The following is a 10646-nucleotide window of genomic DNA, read 5'->3' as shown; positions in this document are numbered from 1 at the left end:
CTACGAAAACAAAATGAAAAGAAATGCATGCTTAACACCTGGACGTAACGCACGGGCTGCCAGTAACGACTCATTAATGGGATCGGTCAAGATCCCATTAATCTAAACAACAAGATCTAAACAACAAATAAAAAAATATATATAAATTAATGATTGACCAAAAATTATATTCATCGAGCTGAAAGAAGGGTCGGTCATTTTACATATGAAATCAATAAAGGCGAGGGGATCGGCAATAAAGGCGAGGGGAGTGATGATAACTGACTAACGAGCAAGGCAGGCCACCTGATGATGACTAACCTGCGTGTCGGCCATTTTACGTAACAGAGCAGTGAAGACGGGGGAATGGGAAAAAGACGTGCACTGCACGGTTCGGAGATGAATTAGTTTGCCGTTAGCTCCGCGAGAATGTAATGACGGACTAACGGCAACTAATGCCGATTTCAGAAACAAACACAGGAAAGCCAACACAAAACTTACTGATGCTTTTTCGCGTAGCAACCAATTTGACCGCCTGCCTGTTGTCTGCCGTATGAACGAACTGGTCCCGCTTCTCGGGGGAGAAGCAGACAACACAATTGAATTCCTCCCTTCCCGTCTGCAGGGTGGCCTCGAAATATCGCCGGCTGTTCTTCGACATCTTCATAGGCGACACACAATGAAGATGGCAGACAACCGTCTCACCGTCACTCCTGGGTACTTTACTGGGACTTGCCATTATGAACTGGATATCCCAAGTGAGATCTTGAGACAGGCAGGGCTATTTATGGAGGCATGCAGTGTTGCCAGATCAGATTACAGTTTCCAGCCCAATCACATCTTAGAACCCGCCCACTCCAATAAAAACCCACCCAAACCACGAAGTTGCCAGAGTCACACCCGTGTAAACCCGTAAAATCACATACAATAGAAAACACATCCAGAGCTTCATATCTGCATCAAATAACCCCATATAAATGAAAGATAAATAGGTTTTTGCAAATTGCAACCAACAAGAGCGCAGTAAATCTGGTTGGCTACGTTTTTTTTTTGCTTTTGCTTTTCAGCACCAGATTCTTGTTGTCTCTTACTTGCCATTATGGAGAATCGCCATTCAAAAACAGCTTGATAAAACCGGCAAAAGCATGCTCTGTCTCCGATGCGGAAAGACGAGAGCTTCGAAGGCGGTACCTTCGAAGCTCTTGTCTATAGCTCTCGTTTATATATATATATATATATATATATATTACCTAATATACTGACGTCACGGTCAAATTGCCAATTGAAATGATGCAGATTTAAAAAATAAAAAAATACGAAATTGCCCAGGTTAAGTGTAAATATTAATATAAAGCACATGTGCCTTTTTTTCATAAATATCCTTAATACATAATGGGGTGCAGTAAGAAATAAAAGGGGTCTCCCAAGTAGCGCTAATAACATAGATAATAAGGAGTGAATCACCATTGTACGAATTCCCTACTAGACCAAACGAGACTCGTAGTGGTAGGTAAAAACAATACTTTATTAAAGCTTGCAATTGTGAAGTAGAACAAAATAAAAATAAAACAAAGTGCTTGCATGATATTGAAGCCTACCAGCGATCGTTAGTTAACTTGTGTTGGTGCCTATTTGTTTACCCATGTGCCATGGCAACGCGATTGCTACCTGCTGTAGTACTCTCATTGGCTGAATCGATGAGAATGTTTTAGACTCAATCAATAAAAGGTCGCGGGGAGACAAAGCTCTGTTCGTTTGTATATTTTATTTACGTGACCATATATCTCGCAGATTCTTTCCATCCGCCATATTAACGCTATGTACGCCACATTTATACATTAACAATATTTTAAATATTTTTCACAATAATAAAAACTCCAAATGTGGACAGAAGCAGCCCAAATTGTATACACCCGCCCAAGGTATTTTCCCCCCGCCTGACGTAAACAAAAGAAGCCCAATTGGGCGGAAAACCGCCCAATCTGGCAACTCTGGAGGCATGTCGCCAGGTTTCCGTGAAATCCAGAGATCTCGCGAGAGCGGAGATTAACCAATCACATCGGTGTATCCGATATAGGCGGCCCAAAAGCGTTGCCAATCTCTCCGAGTATCTGGAAGGAAATACTTCGCTTTCGCTTCAATAACGAAATAAGTTGTATAAATACATTTCGTTATAGGTCCATCTATAAAACCAGGCCCTCATGACTATTGCATACTTGAGCAATACGCCACTGCTCAGCGGCCAAGCCTGGTTGTACGGGCTCCCTCCATTCACGGGAGTTCACGAACTACATATCTCCGTTCATTATAATACAAGTGAAGAACGGGAATGCCTCCCGCAAAACAATTCTGTTTCCGATCAAAGGCTCATGATTATCTCTATATCTATTACTAATAAAATATAAGTTTTCTCTTTTCAAAACGGCGCAGCAGGTGTGGGCAGCTGAAAGGAGTCGTATAGTGAAACAAATGCCATCCAAGAGGGCCCAGTGCCTCTTCCATTTACCTAACGGCCTACGCGCAGCTTAACCGGGACTTTTGATTCATGTTTACTTAAAGCACTCAAAATATGTGTATCATTTATAAAATGTCTCCAAAATAGTGTTAAAGTCCAGATTTTGTCGTTGTTGGCAGCACGGATAGTTTCTAACACCGTGATGACGTGCATACAATAACGACACTTTTATGTATTTTTATTGCCAGTGCCAGAAACACACTTGCTAATGACAGCATTCAAGTTTAACCGGTCGTGGTGTGACATTATTTAACCATCAATCTACCGCAAATACGACTAGAACGATGTACATTGAACACATACACAAAGCACCTCGTCCAAACCGGCGGATGGTGACCGACGGCCAACAACAAGCCAACCATCACCAAGGACGGGGTGCTCTCTCCCTCACTCTCGCATGAACGTACACAACCAATCCAATTTATACAGCTCCAAGGCTAGGCTGCTTCACTGAGAACACAACTAACCACAAGGCCTTCATAACCATGCACTATGCCAAGCCGGAAAGGACACACACACAGTCGCACACACTCATCTTATTCAAAACAATCAGTTTTATCATCAACATTCAGTCACTGCAAAGATTAGCCTCTTACCATAAGTTGGAATGAACCCAAAGTATGTGATTGATACAGTCTGGTTTAGCTATCGCTTGCTGTCCGTTTTTATTATGACTTCTCAACATTACGTCTTTCTTGCGTAAGGCGCACATGGCTAATTTGCATACGCGCACAGGATTGGCTGGCTCCGCAAGGCAAATAATATAACATATTCAATTTACTTTCTAGCCGTCTATCTATCTATCAACGTGTGGTGAACCTCAGTAGGGGTTGTGAATGCAACCCCATCTTAGCTCCTCCCCCTGCACCCAGGTGCAGAAAAGGGCCAAGATGGCTGAACTCAGCCCCTGTTGGTTGCCTCCTAGGGTGGTGAGTAGGGTCCCCGCTTTCTAATAGTTTTGAGTTCCCATTTGTAGTGGTGCCGAGATGATGCCTCATGAAACGTCAAAGCCTCTCAGCCAGATGAACCATCAAAGTGGTTCGTGCTCGAAGCTTCAAATTAGTACGCTAGGGACATCTAGTGGTGAATGAAATTATGACAACCCAACCCAAAATGTGATTTTTGCTTTGTGTGCCGATACATTAAATCATTTGAGAATTGAAGTCATTTTAGTGATACATGTGTGTGTGTGTGTGCCATTCATAAAATGGCACAGAGCTCATGTTAGAAAATAAATCATTTGGCAATAGTGTGTCTTAGCAGACGCTTTTATCCAAAGTGACTTACATCGGTAAATACATACATTGACACACCGACGGCAGAGTCAACCATGCAAGGCGACAGTCAGCTGTAAGGAGCAAAGTGACAGGAACACAACCACACTGAGCTAGGAGGAGCTGGGGATTGAACTAGCAACCTACCACTTAGAAGTCAACTGCTCTACCTCCTGCGCCAAAGCTGGGGAACAATAGTCTTTTAAGGGGGGGGAAGAAGGAAGGAAAGGGGGGAGAAGAAAAGGAAGGAAAAAGAGAGAAAAGGGGAAAGGGAAGGGAATGAGAGAAATTTAGGACATAAATTACAAAAAACATTTCATTACATAAAAAACAAATATGGGCCTTATGACCCTTATGGGGAGAGAACCTGAATCTGAGACCTTAAGGTTTAAATGCATAAAGGTTGTACCCAGCAGCACAGCAGAGCAGCAGCACAGCACAGCAGAGCAGAGCAGGCCAGGCTTGGCCAAGGCCTTTCCACCATCAGCCTGCTCCAACAGCACAGCAGGCTGTTTCATTGTATTCCCAAATACAATGAAAACTGCTAAAGTAATTCCAATCTTCAAAAGTGGAGACAGCCATCAATTCACAAACTATAGACCAATATCTCTGCTCTCCCAATTCTCGAAAATACTTGAAAAATTGTTTGTTGAAAGATTAGATAATTTTATAGAGAAGCACCATCTATTGAGCGACCACCAGTATGGTTTCAGATGCAATATGTCCACCTCAATGGCAGTGATGGAGCTGGTTGAAGGGATATCTACTGCAATAGACAACAGGGAATATACAGTTGGGGTTTTTATCGACCTAAAGAAGGCTTTTGACACAATTGACCATGGTATACTCTTGGAAAAAATGGAAAGGTATGGTGTAAGAGGCATTGCTCACAACTGGCTTAAAAGTTACCTTGATGATAGAGACCAATATGTGCATATGTATAATGTAGACTCTGACTTGCAAAAAGTAACGCATGGGGTCCCACAGGGCTCTGTGCTGGGTCCTAAACTTTTTATTATGTACATTAATGATCTATGTGACGTCTCGAAATTACTAAAGTGTTTTGTTTGCGGATGACACCAGTTTGTACTGCTCTGGAAAAGACATTGAGCAACTCCTGGATAAAGTGGAAAACAAATTAACAATTCTAAAGAAATGGTTTGACATTAATAAGCTGTCTTTGAACCTAAAAAAAACTAAATTATTATCTTTGGCAATAAGAAAATTAACGAACAGGCTAAACTTAAGATTAATGATGTTGAAATTGAGCGTGTAAATGAAAATACATTTTTGGGAACCATAATCGATAATAAACTTAACTGGAAGCCACAGATAAATAATATAAAATCTAAAATATGAAAAACCATTGCAATATTGTATAAAATTAAAAATATTTTAAATCAGAACTCACTATATATATTGTATTGCTCCCTCATTCTTCCTTACATCACTTACTGTGATGAGGTATGGGGTAATGCATATAAAACAAACATCAACCAAATTTTTTTACTGCAAAAAAAAGCCATAAGAATTATAAATCATGCTAACTATTGTGCAACAACCAATCCTCTTTTCATTAAACTCCACGCATTGAAATTTGAAGATCTAGCTGTCCTCAGAACGGCAGTTGTAATGTACAAGGCACACCACAGAACACTTCCGCACTGCATCCAGGAGCTGTTTGGGGCTAGAGATGGTCACTACCAATTAAGAGGCGCACATATGTTTAGAAGTGCAGGGGCAAGAACGGACACTAAGAGCAGGTGCATTTCCGTTAAAGGTATCAACATTTGGAACAAATTGGACTGTGAACTAAAAACGTACAACTCTATTAAAAAATTCAAAAGGAATTTAAAGCGTCATTATGACTTTTTTCTTTTCTTTTTTCGAATATTATATTGTATTATGTGTTGTGTTATATTATGTTATCTTATGTTGTATTCATGGTATATTATGTTTAGTATATTATATTCATATTTACGGTATATTATATTTATAGTATTGCGTCATCTTATGTTACATTGTATTATGTTATATTGTATCTTATTATATTATATTCTGTTACGTTATGTTATGCTATGTTTTGTATTTGTAGAAAATGATATATTTTGAGACGTTAAAGTATGAATATATATATTATATTTTTAGTGTATTATATTAATAGTATATTATCTTGTTATATTATATCTTGTTATATTATATTATGTATTTGTAGAGAGCTATATGTTTGTAAACGTTACAAAAGAAAAAAAAAATATATATATACAGTATATGTATTTTTCTTTTATAAATAAATATAAATATATATAAATAAATATATAATTGATAATGGTAAATGAAGGTGTTAATAATGAAAAAATCCTATTGTAAAAAGGGTCGGCATAATAAGCCTCGGCTTCAGCCTAGACCTTTTCGGCCATTATTATTATTTATTTATTTTTTTGACTGTATGTATGTGCTGTGCTTTGATGGACCGAAATAAATATCTACTACTACTACTACTAATAAAAACCTGAGAATGTGGAGTTTTGTTTGCAATTCTTCAGCCTTGGAACAGAAGGTCGGCGGTTCAAGTCCCACCGGTGACAAACATTTTTTTTGGTTCATTCATGGATGTACTCAAGATCTCTTGCGCAAATATAATTACCCTTGCCCTCCATTGACACACATATGCACTTATTTTAATGGGAATATTCTAATTACTGTTACTTTCTATTCCACTATTGTTGTAGCCATACAGCTATTCACAGCACACCTGTGCACTCTTTAGCAAGCTACTTGTTTAGTTATTATTTGTATTGTGACCTGTGGGCTCAATTTAGCCTCCATCTTCAACCTACAAGTATTTCAACTATAAATCATTTTGTGTGCATATTATACTGCAATAGTAGTATGGTGCTTCCTTTTGTGGAGTGGATCTGGCTAATGATTCGAATAAGATGACCAGCAAATAATTCTTAAAACATTTGTTAATATATAAACATGTTTATTTTAACATATAACATATAGATTTAACACGGGTGATCTTTGTTCCTCCTCTGCGCCAACCACTGCTCCTTGGTCAGGGACTCGGAGGAGTGGCAGGGTGCATAAAAAAGCGGTCTGGTGACGGGACCTGGTTGTAGATGAGGGCAGGAACCGGTGGCTCATACCAGAGCTGGACGTCCGGGCGCAGCCGCTGGTTCCTCCACAGTGTGGACGCAATCCAGCGCTGGTCCTGCTGGGGAATGGTCTTCCTCATTTCCACCGGCAGCCAGAACTGATCTGGAGCAGCAAGAGGAGGAGCAGGGAGGGGACCAGGAGGAGCAGGGAGGGGACCAGGAGGAGCAGGGAGGGGACCAGGAGGAGCAGGGAGGGGACCAGGAGGAGCAGAGAGGAGACCTGGAGGAGCAGGGAGGGGACCAGGAGGAGCAGGGAGGAGACCTGGAGGAGCAGGACTCGTATCTGATACAACCTACATAAAGAAAATGAAAAAGATCATAAATCATCTATCCGCTACACGCTACAGTATGTAAGACCTGTATAGAGGTTATTAGAGTTGCACTAACCAGAGGAGAAGAGCTGGTCCTCACCGCCGACATGACAGGGCTGGATGGAGGCAGAGAGAAAGGGGAGACAGGCCAGTAGAAGCTGGGACTGGAAGGGGGCGTCACTCGAGGTGGGGTAGCGGATGGAGTGCTTCTCCCAGACGGGACAGTGGCAGGGCTGGAGGGACGCTGGGAAGAGGGGGAAACGGAGCGGAAGAAGTACAATTACAAAACAAGGATAGTGTTGGCTGTATGGCTGTGTTCTAAGGCATCAGGCACAGATATAGGTACATCAATTACCTCAACAGGCCTCCTGGTCAGATTGACATTCGGCTTGGCTGCAGCAGACAAAGTCCCACCGAACCGCGCTTTCTCAAACTGAAAATCAACCAAGAATAGTCTTAATAAAATGGTGTTAAAAATGACATCATACACACCAGTGATACGCATGAAAGTTATGTAAACACACAGATCTGAGATGAGTTGATCATGGCTAACCAGGTGAATGACATGGTATTTAATGGGATGGAAATATTCACCATCGCCAGCGTCAATGCAGGCCTCCCAGGGCTCCGTACAGGCGCAGCAGAGGTGGAGGCAGAGGTAGCAGAGGTGGAGGCAGAGGTAGCTGCAGGGCTTCTCACAGACTGACAGACAGAAACAATTAAACCATTAAACAAGCATTAATACTAATGGGATTTTGTCCACATCACAAGTTGTAAGCCTACAAAATGCATTGATTTCACCAGGCTCTCAATATTACCTGCTGGGGGTGAAAGCCACAGGTACATGTCTGCGCTACCCTTAAGATAGAGGTCTGCCCACGCAGCATCGTGGGACACTACTCAATCTGTAATTAATTGAAACGAATGATTTACTTAGACACAAATGGTTCACTTTGGAGTTTTGGTTTACTGTTGGGGCAAAGCTTACCTTCTGGTAGAGGTTGGGCCACTTGGCCTGTTTCGGAGATGGCCTGTTCCCTGCACTGGAGGGCCAAGTGCCAGAAGAGGCAAATACCTTCAGGCGGCTCACCCACTCCTCAGACCCCATGGCTCGATGCTTCTTAGTAGACATCTGAAGACAAGGGGGAGAATGGCAAAGTTACCATACATTGTCAAAGACATATGATGTATATATATATGTATGTATATATGTATGTATATATATATATATATATGTGTGTGTGTGTGTGTGTGTGTGTGTGTGTGTGTATATATATATATATATATATATATATATATATATATATATATATATATATATGTGTATATATATGTGTATATATATATATATACACACACACACACATATATATATACAAACTAGGACTCATCATATTTGGTATGGGATCGTTACCTTTACCTACCTTTACACTTCATGAATCATATGATACATACAAAATAATCCCTAGTGTATCCCCATGTAATTTAAAATGGTTGTTTAACGTACAGGTGAATTCAAATGGTCGTTCACCGTAATCGTACTACTAGTTCCTACTGAGGCTGACATGCAATAAGTTAACAAGAAGTTGACCCAAGTTAGTAAAGTTAAACCGATGCTAACATGCAAGTAAATTAACCAAAGTCAGTGAAATGACAAGGAAAGTTAGTGACATGTCCGGACAAGGTAAGACAATCCGCACGGTCAGACTTTTGGATAAAGTAATACCAATATTCAGTAGAACGAATTTATAAAATCAATCATTTCCGCGATTTATTGGTTCTTAAATGTAAAGCATCTGCTGTAATGTAAATTGCAAACAGTTACATTGCAGACTAGTTTTCAGAAGAGCGTACTTACTACCGTTAATATCGCTACCTTTTCCAGAGCATGACCTGTCCGAATTTATAAGGTGGATCATTTCCGCGATTGGATGTGTTAAATGTGTTAAATGTGTTTTAATGTAATTCAAACCCTTACCTTACAGAGTCGTTTTCAGGAATGCCGAAAACGTGTGTGTTGTTCTACAGTTTAAATCCATTCCGCATTCGGAGCGTCGCTAGCCTGAAGCTGGGGAACAATAGTCTTTTAAGGGGGGGGAAGAAGGAGGAAAAAGGGGAAGAAGGGGGGAAGAAGAAAAGGGAGAAAAAAAGAGAGGAAAAAAGGAGAAAAAGGGGAAAGGGAAGGGAAAGAGAGAAATGTAGGCTTCTTTTCAATTTCCCACCTATTCAGTTGTTTTTATTCATTAGAATGAATTTAAAAACATTAAAAAACCTTTTGCTGACCAGTTTTGAGGAGGAGAGGCTCAGAAGGTCACCGGTTCAAGTCCCACCAGTGGCAAACAAAATACTTTCTTTTTGGTGGTTTTATGGATGTATTTAGGATCTCTTGCGTAAATATAATTATCCTTGTGCCATATTTCCTGCGTGTGAAATGTGTCGGCTCAATTTAGCTTCAGCTTTCACCTTAGCAACTTATCTATAAAATATTTTGTATTTTGCATGTTATATTGCATGCATTATCATTATTTGACTTTTGATCTTTGATATTATGCATTTACATGTCCGAAATAAATCCAAACGAACCTATAGTTGTTTGTTAAACCACTAAAGTTGTATAGAAATAGTTATAGTTGCAGAAAAAAAGATAGAAAAAGACTTTCTTAAAAAGAAATATATGTTTATTTACTCTTCCACATTCCCTCCAACCACTGCTCCTTTGTCACCTGCTCAATTGAGGGGCAGTAAATGGTCCCCCTGAACTGGCTGTGTCCAGTAAATGCAGTCCGGGGCTCCCCACACTTTCGGCATTTGTTTGCTTCCCCAGTCCGGTTATATGTCTTTTTTTTTCGGGGGGGGGCATGTGGAGGCACTGCTGAGGGGACAGCAAACACAAAGGGGGGTGCACTGGGGTGGGATTGAGCTTGGGGGAGGGCAGGAGTGCCAAAGAAGGCAGGGGCTTGGGTCATGAAGAAGGCAGGGGCTTGGGTGAGGCCTGGGTGGGCAAAGCCAACCGGAGCAGGGGCAAGGCTGAGGGCAGGGGTGCTGCTGCAGACAGGGGCAGGGACTCCAAACTGAGGAGGATGGGGATACAGCTGCCTCTCTGTGGCCATCCGGGGCCTTACAGCTGGTACTGCGGTGGCTGCAGCGGTGGCTGTAGCGGTGGCCTTCCTCTTCTTGGTTTTTGCCCGCCCCGCTGTGCTCTCTGGAAGATGGTACTTGTGCTCAACACCAGGCTGTTGAGGAGCAATAGCGGGGCGGACAATAGCCGCTGGTAAGGCCTCGGTGGCCACAGGGATGGGGGCAGGTAGGTCAACCCCCTGGCACAACAATGATACATCCTGCCTGGCCACCCTCTTGTTGTGCCACTGTATGAGGGTGGTCTGGTTGACCTCCACCAGCTGCAGGG

The 10646-nt window shown here is 41.5% G+C and overlaps 1 long non-coding RNA gene across 1 annotated transcript; it reads right to left on the bottom strand.

Annotated features, from left to right (window-relative positions):
- Positions 1-7899: 7899 nt before the first annotated feature.
- On the bottom strand, positions 7900-9305 carry LOC115529196 (uncharacterized). Its single transcript, XR_003973487.1, has 4 exons — positions 9219-9305; positions 8229-8372; positions 8059-8145; positions 7900-7931 (listed from the first exon to the last, which is right to left on the bottom strand). It is a non-coding gene; the product is annotated as an uncharacterized LOC115529196 (long non-coding RNA).
- Between the last annotated feature and the right edge of the window lie 1341 nt (positions 9306-10646).

The sequence above is a fragment of the Gadus morhua genome, chromosome 17 (assembly GCF_902167405.1).
Source record: "Gadus morhua chromosome 17, gadMor3.0, whole genome shotgun sequence".
NCBI classification, from domain to species: Eukaryota; Metazoa; Chordata; class Actinopteri; order Gadiformes; family Gadidae; genus Gadus; species Gadus morhua.
Note: the sequence above shows the minus strand (reverse complement) of the source record. Positions and strands in the feature narration are given on the sequence as shown.